We start from the raw sequence: 12266 nt of genomic DNA, 5'->3' as shown, positions 1-12266 counted from the left end.
TGTTTTGTGTGCAGGAGGCTGGGTTCCATTTTTGGCACTGCATGGTCCCCTGAGAACCACCAGGAGTAACCTCCCCCCACACAGCCACCAAGGCTTAGTGTAGCTCTGAGCACTGTCAGAAATGTCCCTACAACAACACAAAACTTAAAATCTGAAAGCATTGCATTTTATCAACTGCCATTGGTACAATCAACTGTATTTCTAATCTCATGCTTGGTTTGCCCCCAATAACTCTAGAAAGGCTTAGATCTGGGAGGAGGGGCGGAATATCAGTTGATTTTATTGTCTTGGAGCTTTATTTGCCTCTGAAAGAAACCCACATCGCCCCAATTGATCCCTGGGGTAGGCATCAAAGGTCTTCTTGCTCAAAATTCAGGGTTTCATCTTCCTTCTTCCAGAAATGATTCTGCTTCCATTTCCCTGACTTTTCCCGCTGTGTCCTCAATGTCTCCATCTGGGCATCTCAAAGGATTATACAACCCAGGCCAGGCCTGACCACACCGGGCATCAAGGAGCTTGCTCCTCTCTTCTTATTGGCGCCACCATCTACCAATCTCCAAGCTGGAAATCTGGTGTGGTCATTGGTTCTTCCTCCCAAGCACCTGTCACGACCTCTCAGACCTCCAAGATTGCTGCCCAACGGGCCACTGTGGTCTCAGCTTTCCCCAAGTTAGACCCGGCTCCCCATCTTGCTCCTCAGCTCTGGGCCTGGCTCACACTCTAAGTGGCTTCTCCACTCGGCCACTTCCTCCGTATTTAAGTCTCCGTTCTGGTTTTCTCTTGCCATTATAAATAGCTCCTGACCATCCCCTCAACCCCTTTGTACCTCCATCAGTGCCCGGAGCCCCGGGTCTAACAATTCCCCACTCAGGTCTCCTTGTGCTCCCCACAGACTGTGTTCTTGACACCAACCGGGTAGAAGGAGAAGGCACAGTATCCCTACCCCGTGTCCACGCTCAGCCTGGGCCCTTTGCCCAGTCTATATTGTGAATGAATCTGAGGATTGGGTGGGGGAAATGACACAGAAAACAAGTAAGACTATTCCCCATTTAAGTCTCCCCAATCTGTGAGTGACCTTTGTAAGCACATGGCCCCAACACTTTTTCTTTTTAAATTATCACTTATTTATTTATTTTTGCTTTTTGTGTCATACTTGGGCTGGAGCGATAGCACAGCAGGTAGGGCGTTTGCCTTGCATGCGGCCAATCAGGTTTGATTCCTCTGTCCCTCTCGGAGAGCTCGGCAAGCTACCGAGAGTATCTCACCTGCACAGCAGAGCCTGGCAAGCTCCCCGTGGCGTATTCGATATGCCAAAAACAGTAACAACAAGTCTCACAATGGAGACTTACTGGTGCCCGCTCCAGTAAATTGATGAACAATGAGAGTACAGTGACAGTGACAGGGTCACACACACAGTGATGCTCAGGGGTTACCCCTGGCTCTGCACTCAGGAATTACTCCTGGCGGTGCTTGAGGGACCGTATGAGATGCCGGGGATTAAACCCGGGTCGGCCGTGTGCAAGGCAAATACCCTACCCACTGTACTGTCACTCTGGCCCCTCTTTTTCTTTATAGAACATATTGCTACTTTTTCTGATTTTTAAAAAAAAATTATTAAAAATTTTTTTTTAGCCACTCCTGGCTCAGCCTGGAAGTACTCAGGGAAGATTATTTTGTGTGTGTGTGTATGTGTGTGGGGGGGTGAGGTCCTAAGCAATTACAGATGGCTTAGCACCTCCACCCCATACTCACCCTAGTTGTACTGGCCTTGATGGCTCAGTGCTCAGGACTTGAGACGACGTTGCTTGAACATGGTGACACTGGGGTCCATCAGGGTCACACCCAGCGGTGCTAGGGGTGACGCCAGGGCTCAGTATATGCCAGCTTTTTTTTTTTTTTTTGTCAAACCTGGTGATGTTAAGGGCTTACTCCTGGCTCTGCACTCAGGAATCAGGAATCCTGGAGGTACTCAGGGACTGTATGCAATGCTGGGTAGGTCATGTGCAAGGCGAACACCCTACCTGCTATTCTATCTCTCTAGCCCCAGCGTGCCGTGTTTGATCCCAGCCCTTTGATATATCTCCCCATCCCCTGGGGAATACTTTCTTTTGGAGGGTGGGCGGTTGGTGTTGGAGAACCCAGGGTCTACACCTGTCAGGCCTAACTCTACCACTGAGCCACATACCTCGCCCCTGCTTTTAATTTGTTGGGAATATGCTTTTTGTCTGAACTTCCCACCCCAGAGGCAAGAAGTCTATTCGCTGTCCTTCACCAGAGTGGCTGGCACACAGCAGGGGACCAATGCGTATTTACTAGTCGAACAAACTTTCTTCTTGCTTCCAAAGGGACCGAGGTGTGGAGTGTTGCACACAGGAGGTTCATAGCCCATGAAGGAGGAAACAGACACGGAAGATGCATGGGATCTGTCCATCTTGAGAAAGTGAAAGGAGACAGTGGGCAGGGGGTGGTTAGGAGACAGGGAGTCCATTGAGGAAGTGGTGGCTTTAATCTTAGGGTCAGCACCAGGATGAGGGGAGTGCACAGAATTGAAGAGGGTCAGAATCTCAGTGATTAAGATGAGTAGCATTTTGGTGTGACGTTTTAAAAGAATAATTCAAAACTCTGTGATGAACCAAAAATAATGTTTTGATTTTGGGGGGCCTTAACCTGTAGTGCTCAGCGTTTGCTCTCACTTTGGGCTTGAGGGTTACTCCTGGATGGTGTTTGGAGAACCATGCAGAGTCAGGAGTCATACCCTAGGCCTTATATGCAAAGCACATCCCTTTGAGCTCTCCCTCTGGCCCTGACCCATCAAAAATTTAAGTGAAAACGTATATTTGGGGACCAGAGCGAAAGTACAGCAGGTAAGATGTTTGCCCTGCACGTGGCCGACTGGGGTTCGATCCCCGGCATCCCACATGGTCCCCCCCCCCCCCCCAAGCACTGCCAGGAGTAATTCCTGAGTGCAGAACTAGGAGTAATCACTGAGCATTGCCAGGTGTGACCCAAAAAGCCAAATGAATAAATAAAATCTTAAAAAAAATTGAAAAATAAAAGTATATTTGTTGTGACTGGGAAGAGAGCTCAGAGGTCTGCAACTCCTGTCTTGCATTCACAAGACCCAAAGTCTGTCCCTGCTACTCTGTACTCCCTCCCCCCCCCCCCGCCGCGCGCCCCCCTGCCTGCCATTGGCACCTCAGGAGTGGCCTTGAGCAGTGCTGCATTGCTAGGCTTGAGCGCAAAACTGCCTGATCCCAGGTGCTGGTCAAATATCACTGGGACTGTCCCCCAGCACCCTCCCCACCTAATACTGTTTAGGAGTCCCAAAATGAAGACATTTAGAAGGAGACCGAATTAGCCAAGAAAAAATCAGAGCACTGAGTCAGGAAAGGAAATGGGAGCAATCTCTCGAGTTCCTTTTTGTCTCAACGAAAAGCAGAGATTCCCCTTCCTTGACTGTTTTCTGCAACCTCTCTTGATTTCCCTAGGGTTATAAGCAGGAAAGAACTTGGAGGAGAGATCACAGGGTTGGATTTTTTTCTTTTTTCTGTTCTGGAGATCAAAGCTCATGCTAGCAAGACATGTGCCCTACAGCTGTGCCCTGTTCCTGGCCAGGTTGGGTGCTGTTCCAGAGACTGGAGGGGAAGAAAGGAGAGAGCCCGGGGTGGGCTGTGTGGCCTGGTTGGACAGAAACATGGGCAGAGCCCAGGGTTCCACCCGGTCCAGCCTCTAACTTACAGGAAGCGGGGTGGGTGTAGGTCAAATCAGGAGACCTGAAGAGAGAAGCTGGAGGCTTGAGTCACAGAAAAGATAAAGCCACCTTCCCTGCTTTCAGGGACAGAAAGAACATGTCCTGTGAGATTTGCAAATACCTGGGCTCCTCCAGGTACATGCCGGCTCTCTTGGTGGGCTGTTTTCTTTTTTGGGGGGGCACACACCCAATGGTGCTCAGAAAATAGTTCTGTTGGGCACAGGGGACCGTATGGGATGCCAGGGATTGAAGATGGGTTGGCCGCGTGCAGGACAAATGCCTCACCGGCTGTACTGGCTCCAGCCGGAGGCACTTTCCTCTCAACTCTTCAGGGAAGAGGAGGGGATGGAAACGTCTTTGTCTCCATGGGGACTAGACGTAGCTGGCAAGTCAAACTGCTGCCCTGGGACGGGGGACACAGCCCAGTGGTCAGGAGTGGCGGCTGGTTTGATTTCTGGCGCCACTGGGTGTAGCCTCAGAGGCCCCCAGGTCCCTCCAGGCGTGGCTCTCATGGCCCCAGAAGCACTGCATTGAACTGTTTGGTCCAGTTGACCAAGTTGCTGGGAATGGTCCCGGGTCCCCTGAGCACTGCTCAGGAGTCCCTCCCAGTGCTAACTGGCTCAGGTCTCCCCTGGCCCTCAGACTGTCCTTGCCCTCCCTGTGTCACCAAGTTCCCTCACTGTAGTTCAAGATGCTGATGACGTGGCAAGGAGGGGGCCGCTGCAGGCAGCTGGCTTCCTGCACAGTCGGTCCCATGCTGGGCCTGTGCTGCAGGGATATTTCCTCTCCCTGATCGTCACAGCAGCCCCGGGAAGCAGAGATTGTTGTCTTTGGTATATAGTTGAGGCATCTGGGGGCGCCAAGGAAGGTTTGGTTGCAGTCACCATAATCTAGCTGCAGGGGGCGCCCTTGTACCACAGAACAAGTCAAAATTCCCTACCAGGCATTGCCAGCCTGCCCAAAGGGCCAGGCTAAGCCCTCTTCCTTTCAAACCCCACCATATAATTAGACTTCTCAAAATATTCTCTGAGTGGGTTTGGGGCAATCATATGCTACAGCCTTCTCCGATTTCACGAGCAGACTCTACGGAGCTCCGGAGCAAAAAGTCACGCACCATTCACACTGCAGATGGGGCCGCGTTTTGTACAGCTGAAGTCAGCTCAGCCGCTGGGATTTAGCAGGTGGCCAAAAGCCTGCTGGAAACAGTTGCATTGCTGGACCCTCTAACACCACACACCACCGCCACACACACACACACACACACACACACACCCCACACACACCTCACCCAATTTCTAGCCTCTCTCTCGCTCCCGTCTTGGCAGCAGACTCTCAAGTCAGCAGTTGATTCGGTTTTCTGCACATGTGTGAGTAATTTGGTTCTCTGGATGTGTGCCAGCATGTGCTGTGAGTACAATGTACACTGAGCACGATAAAGCTCTTTCCTTGGGGCTGGAGGGATAGCTCAGTGGTAAGGGCAACCTGGATTCAATTCTGTATGGTCCTTTGAGCACCACCAGAAGTAACCCCTGAACATCACCGGGTGTAACCCAGAAATAAGACAAAATAAAACCACAAGAAAAAAAAAGCTCTCTTTTTCCAGTTGAAGCTCAATTTCTGAGATTGCCACATGAAGCTGGAGAGATAATACAGGCGCTATGGTGCTTGCCTTGTATGCAAAGGACCCTGCACCACATCAGGTCTCCCAAGCACCACCAGGAGTGATCCCTCGAGCATGGAGCCAGGAGTATCCTGGGCACAGCTGGGTATGACTCCAAAACAAAACGAAACAGCAAAGGGGAGTAATGGTTAGATGTTCATTCCTAGTGGCAAGATCTTGGCTTTGGAAAACAAAACCAGAGTGAGATATAAATGTTAAAAGCAAGTTAACTATCTAAAGAGGTAGGGAGGTGGAGTGGTTAAGTATGCAGACCTGGTGAGGGGGAAATTCGACTTCTGTTAGATCAGTCATTTACTGTGTGACCTTGAGCTGGTTACTTAACCTCTCTCTGCCTTAGTTTCCTTTTGTTTAAAATGAGGGAAGAGCTGGGGAAGATCCCTCTGCAGCTCAAAGGACTAGGGTGCATGCTTTCTATCTGGGAGCCCCACAGACTCAGTGGGTGAAGCCAGGAATATCACCCCTGAACACCTCAGGAGTGGCCCAAAATGACAACGAAAGCAAAACAAAGCACAAAACACACATAAGCACACAAAATAGGGACGGAGAATTATAATCACTTTACAGAGAGGAGTAAGTTGCTGCTTATCTCCAAAAGGAGTGAACTATTCATCCTAAACTGGTGGTAGGATGCCCAACTGCAGAAGGAGAAGAGGAGAAGAAAACTGTGACTGTGGGTTGTCAGAGAGAAGAGATTATGCTAACCAGGAGGGGAACTGCTCAGCACAAGTACGATGCCAAGGGTTTTAAGCCGCTTAAGAAATTACTTAAAAATACATATGTAATTAAATTCTCACTATGTAAAAAATTTCAAGCAATGGAGATAAAGTTTAAATCCCCTCAGTCACACTGCCTTTTGCAGAAGCGATAACTATTGTCAGTTTTATGGGATTGCGTCCGTATCTCTCTCATGGCATGTTTATACCTATGTAAGTTTCTGCAGACATCCAGGGCTCAGTCTGAGGTTCTTTTTTCCTCCCCTTTTTGTCAGCGTTGAGACAGAACCTAAAGACTCACGCCTACAAGGCACAGGATCTACTGCTGATCCCATACCCTCCCCTCCCCCTCCCCCTACCTCCTTTATTGACACTAATATTCAACGCTCTCTGTTGGAGTTTTTTCCATGTCAGTCTATACACAATTTGTTTCAGTTTATGTGCTGCAAAGTACTTAAACATAGAGCTGTACTATGGATTTGATCATTCCTCTAATAGTTTCTTTTCTTCTTCTTCTTCTTCTTCTTCTTCTTCTTCTTCTTCTTCTTCTTCTTCTTCTTCTTCTTCTTCTTCTTCTTCTTCTTCTTCTTCTTCTTCTTCTTCTTCTTCTTCTTCTTCTTCTTCTTCTTCTTCTTCTTCTTCTTCTTCTTCTTCTTCTTCTTCTTCTTCTTCTTCTTCTTCTTCTTCTTCTTCTTCTTCTTCTTCTTCTTCTTCTTCTATTGTTTTTTGGGTTTTTTTTTTTTTTTTGCCTTTTGGGTCACACCGGCAATGCTCAGGGGTTACTCCTGGCTCTGCACTCAGGAATATTCCCAGCGGTGCTCAGGGGACCATATGGGATGGGATGCTGGGAATTGAACCCAGGTTGGCCTCATGCAAGGCAAATGCCCTCCCTGCTGTGCTATTGCTCAAGCCCCCCTTTTTAATTTTTTTTTTTTTTTTAGTGGGGGAGGTTTGGGCCACATCGGCCAGTGCTCAAGACTTACTCCTAGTTCTGAGCTCAGGGGTAACCCCTGGCAGTGCTGGGTGGAGATCACATGTAGTGCCTCGTGTCAAATCCAGGGGGCTGTGTGCAAGGCAAGCTTCTTATACTATCTTTCCAGACCTTTTCTCCCTTTTTTTTTTTTCAACGGAGGGTGGGTCACATCCGGCAGTGCTCAGGACTTACTCCTGGCTCTGCACTCAGGGATCATTCCCGGGGGAACTCAGGGCACCATACGGGATGCTGGGGATTGGTTGGCCGTTTGCAAGCACTCTACCTGCTGTACTATCACTCGGACCCCTTCCTTTAGTGTTAAGTGGGTCCCCTCCTGATGATGGTTTTTGTTGCTGTTGTTGTTGTTTTTGCTTTTTGGGTCACACCCGGTGATGCACAGGGGTTACTCCTGGGCTTTGCAGTCAGGAATTACTCCTGGCGGTGCTCGGGGAAGCTGGGAATAGAACCCGGGTTGGCCGTGTGCAAGGCAAATGCCCTACCCGCTGTGCTATCGCTCCAGCCCCTCCTGCTGATATTTTGACTGGCTGGAGGGATATGTTGCTGGGAACTGGACTTACACCTGATAGCTGTGTGCACCCTTGCTGGAGCCATCTCCCTGGCCTCCTCAGGCAGTTTCTGAAAACTTTTCCCTGAGCCAGAGAGACAGCTCAAAAACTGAGCACATTCTTTCCACGTGAGAAGTCTGCTTCCCCAAGCACTGTCTGAGTCACCTCAAGAATGATCAGGAGTCACCCCCAGACAGCTCTGGTTGTGGCCCAAAGAAACAAATGAAAACATATGTTACTCTTTTCTTTCTAAAGTACAGGGTTTGCTGGGGTTGGAATGATAGCACAGCGGGTAGGGCGTTTGCCTTGCACTTGGCCCACCCGGGTTCGGTTCCCAGCATCCCATATGGTCCACTGAACACCGCCAGGGGTAACTCCTGAGTTCAGAGCCAGGAGTAACCCCTGAGCACCACCGGGTGTGACCCAAAAAGCCAGAAAAAAAAAGTACAGGGTTTGGGGCTGGATAGAGGGCACCGTGCGCTGGGTTGTTTGCCCTGCTGACGGCCAACCTGGCTTTGATCCCCGGCATCCCATAGGGTGCCCTGAGATACTCCTGGCTCTGCACTCGGGAATTATGCCTGGAGTATCCCTTGAGCATTGCTAGGCATGGCCCCAAAGCAAAAACAAACAAACTAAGAAAAACAGTGCTTTAAATAAAAAGAATTTCTACCCCTCTCCTCCTTCCCTTTGTTACAGTTGGTGATATTGTTATTGGGGTTATGGCGGTATGTGTTATTATTGGGGTTTCTGGGGTTGGTTGCAATATGACTATATCCGCGCACATTTTTTGGTGCTTACACACTCGTCTGTGGTGCTCACTGAGATTTATCTTCCTCTGTGGCGGTGCTCACGCACTTGCTCACTGGGCACTGGGTCTCACACTTAGGTGAGGTGCACAAGTAGTGGTTGTAGCTCTCGTCCACAGTTGGTACCATGCTCACACACAAGCTCAATAGGATCTGTGCTTTTTAATTTTTATTTTGCTTTTTGGGTCACACCTGGCAATGCACAGGGGTCACTCCTGGCTCATGCACTCAGGAATTACTCCTGGCAGTGCTCAGGGGACCATATGGGATGCTGGGAATCGAACCCGAGTCAGCCAGGTAGGTAAATGCCCTTACCCACTGTACTATCTCTTTGGCCCTCTACCCAACTATTCTTTACTACATCCATTCAAACATCACCCATCCTAGCCCAAATGAACACCACGGTCACTCATGGACACTCTACTAGCTTGAAAAAAGTGTGTGTGTGTGTGTGTGTGTGTGTGTGTGTGTGTGTGTATAATTCTATAATTTGGGACTGTATTAATTATTCCATTCAGCAAATGTTTATACCTTCTCCATCAGCTCACCTCTTTGTTCTCCTCCTATTTCCCTAGCTTGGCTGTCAGTTCTTTTTTTCCCTTTTGGGTCACACCCGGCGATGCACAGGAGTTACTCCTGGTTCATGCACTCAGGAATTACTCCTGGTGGTGCTCGGGGGACCATATGGGATGCTGGGAATTGCACTCAGGTTGGTGCGTGCAAGGCAAATGCCCTACCTGTTGTGCTATTGCTCTAGCCCCAGCGTTAGTTTCTTTTCTTTTCTTTTTTTTAAAAAATTTTTGCTTTTGGGTCACACCTGGCAATGCACAGGGTTACTCCTGGCTCTGCACTCAGGAATTACTCCTGGCAGTGCTCAGGGGACCATATGGGATGCTGGGAATCAAACCTGGGTCGGCCGCCTGCAAGGCAAACACCCTACCCGCTGTGCTATCACTCCAGCCCCCAGCTGTTAGTTTCTTGAGGTCTGAGATTATGTCTCACACAAGGGAGTTTTGAGGGAGAACAAGCTTCCTGGTTTGTCCATTTAATTCCAGTTTTTACTGGTCTTCTGGTCTTGATAGAATTATTTGTGGCTTTCCATTTTGGTCAGGTTTAGAGGAAAACTTATACAAACATTCTAGTTTTGTTGTTGTTGTTGGGCATTGGGCCTACCCCTGGCTCTGTGCTAAAGGCCCACTCCTGCTGGTTCTCGGGGACCATATGTAACGGCAGGGATTGAACGAGCTCTGCTGTGATCAAGGCAAACTCCTTAACCTCTTTGTTATCTCTCCAGCTCCTGATCATTCTAGTTTTAAATACAGTAGCTGCCTATTCAAAATATCAGCTGGGAGAAGAAGAATGAATGAGTGAATTTAATTTGCTTTTCCTGATTTAGAATTGCTGTCTGATTCTCAGCTGACGAATTGAAAGCACACACTGTGTTATGTAATTTCACTCTGGGCTCTGTTGCCATTGAAGGGTTTTGTAGGAATCACACTATAATCTCCAGGCATTTATATACCACTTGCGGGTTTTTTTTAGTCTGAGATTCTAACAGAACACTGGGTATGTTTTAAAAGAAAAAAAGGGACTTGGTGCAAAGGCAAAAATTTATCAATAAGAGAATGACAATTCCTTGAACTTGGGTTAGGAGGTTTTATCTAAAATTAAGTCGTTGGGGCTGGAATACAGTGGGCAGGGCACTTGCCTTGCATGAGGCTGACCCGGGTTCCATCCCTGGCATCCCATACAGTTCCCCAAGCATCACCAGTAGTGATTCCTGAGAGTATACAGAGAGCCAGGAGTAATCCCTGAGCACCACTGGGTGTGGCCCCCAAAGAAAAAAAAAGTAGTCAGGCTAGAGAGATAGTGTGGTGGGTAAGGTGCTTGCTTTACATTCAGCCAACTTGGGTTTGATCTCTGTCACCACACAGGGTCCCTAAGTCGGGCCCAGAGTAATTCCTGAGCATAGAACCAGGAACGAGCCTTGAGAACAGGTGGGTATAGTCTTCCTAGATCCTTCCACCCCCACCCCTTTTATTTTTTTATTTTCTTTTTTGAGGGCGCCAGGATCACCCCTTGCACTACTGCCAAAAAATTTTGCTCCAGAGTTGGAGTGATAGTACAGCAGGTAGGGTGTTTGCCCTGCGTGCAGCCAACCCGGGTTCGATTCCCAGCATCCCATATGGTCCCCCAAGCACCGTCAGTAGTAATTCCTGAGTGCAGAGCCAGGAGTAACCCCTGAGCATTGCTGGGTATGATCCAAAAAGCAAAAAAAAAAAAAATTTGCTCCCTAAATCTCTTGATGTTGATCCTGAACGTAGAGCCAGTGAGCTGCCCTACAGGTGGCACTCACGGCAGACGCCCTTTTTTGCCCCACCCCCCTTTAAAATGAAATAGCCAAGGACAGGGTTCAGTGGGAGGGTTCTGAAACCAGGCCACTCTCGGTTCTGTTCCTGCCTCCCAAGCCTCTGAGCAATCATAGGAGACCTAGGGACTGGGGAGACAGCTCCGGGGGCAGAGCACAAGTGTAGCGTGTGGAGCCCCTGGGTCCCATCCCAGCATCATATGCCCCCTGGACACTGCCAGGCTGTGCATCATAAGCAACAGCGCTTGTGTATTCCAGTTCTTTGGGCTGTGACCCCTATTTAAGTGGAGTTTGTAACCTGAATGCCTGAGAACAGACAAACGGATGAAGAAACAATGGCACATCTACACAATGGAATACTATACGGCTGTCAGGAAAAATGAAGTTATGAAATTTGCCTATAGATGAATGGACAGGGAGAGTATCATGCTGAATGAAATGAGTCAGAAGGAGAGGGGCAGATATACAATGACTGCATTCATTTGTGGTATATAGAAATAATATGTAGTAGAAGACTAGTATCTATGGCCAGGGAAAACAGGGGTTAGGAGGACTGATCGAAGGTTCGAACTAACCACCAGTGTGTGTGGGGCTGAGGGTGGGTAAGACAGAGAAGAGACCAGAATGACAATAATAGCTGGGACTGATCACGTTGGATAAGACTGAGGGTTAAAAGTAGGTAAGGGATATTCCTGATAACCTTTCAGTATCAATACTGCAGACCACAATGCCCAAAAGAAAGAAAGAGAGAGAGAGAGAGAGAGAGAGAGAGAGAGAGGGAGAGAGAGAAGGAGGGAGGGAGGGGGTGGGGGGTGGGGGGTGGGGGGTGATGGGAAGGAACCTTTGGACACTGGTGCTGGGAAATGTACACTGGTGGAGTGATAGGTGTTGGAACACTGTATGACTGAAATCTAACCATGAGCAGCTTTTTAGGGATCTATCTCACAGTGATTCAATCAAAAGAGTAAAAAATAAATAAATAAAATAAAATGGAGTTTGCCTCTGTCCCTGGTTCCTAGCACCTTTGTCCCTTTTCAAGTGATAAGAAGGCTGAGGCCAGTGAGACAGCTCAGAGGGACAGATGTACTTTGCGTTGCAGAAGGCGCAGGTTTAATCCCTGACACTGCCTGCCCCCTCCCCACCAAGCCTCACCAGGAATAAGCCCCATCCCCAAGCACAGAGTTGGGAGCACCTTGTAAGCTCCCTGATGCATGGCTCCAAAATCAAGCAAAACCAATACATTAAAAAAAAAAGAAAGAAAAAAGAAGAGGAGAGCTCTGCTTTTAAATACCGTTTTAGGCTGTCTTTCCTTGTTGTATATTCATACTTTTGTCAACTTGATTACTATATATATATATGTATGTATATATATATATATATATTCTATGAAAAAATGCCAGAAATGCAC

At 48.4% G+C, this 12266-nt stretch overlaps 1 non-coding gene and 1 pseudogene across 1 annotated transcript; one reads left to right on the top strand and one right to left on the bottom strand.

The window, feature by feature from the left end:
* The first annotated feature begins 870 nt into the window (after positions 1-870).
* Positions 871-1001, top strand: LOC129405408 (small nucleolar RNA SNORA51). Its single transcript, XR_008630559.1, has one exon. It is a non-coding gene; the product is annotated as a small nucleolar RNA SNORA51 (small nucleolar RNA).
* A 9736-nt stretch (positions 1002-10737) lies between these two features.
* LOC129405416 (U11 spliceosomal RNA) lies at positions 10738-10862 on the bottom strand (annotated as a pseudogene).
* Positions 10863-12266: the final 1404 nt, after the last annotated feature.

Source organism: Sorex araneus, chromosome 5, assembly GCF_027595985.1.
Source record: "Sorex araneus isolate mSorAra2 chromosome 5, mSorAra2.pri, whole genome shotgun sequence".
NCBI lineage: Eukaryota > Metazoa > Chordata > Mammalia > Eulipotyphla > Soricidae > Sorex > Sorex araneus.
Note: the sequence above shows the minus strand (reverse complement) of the source record. Positions and strands in the feature narration are given on the sequence as shown.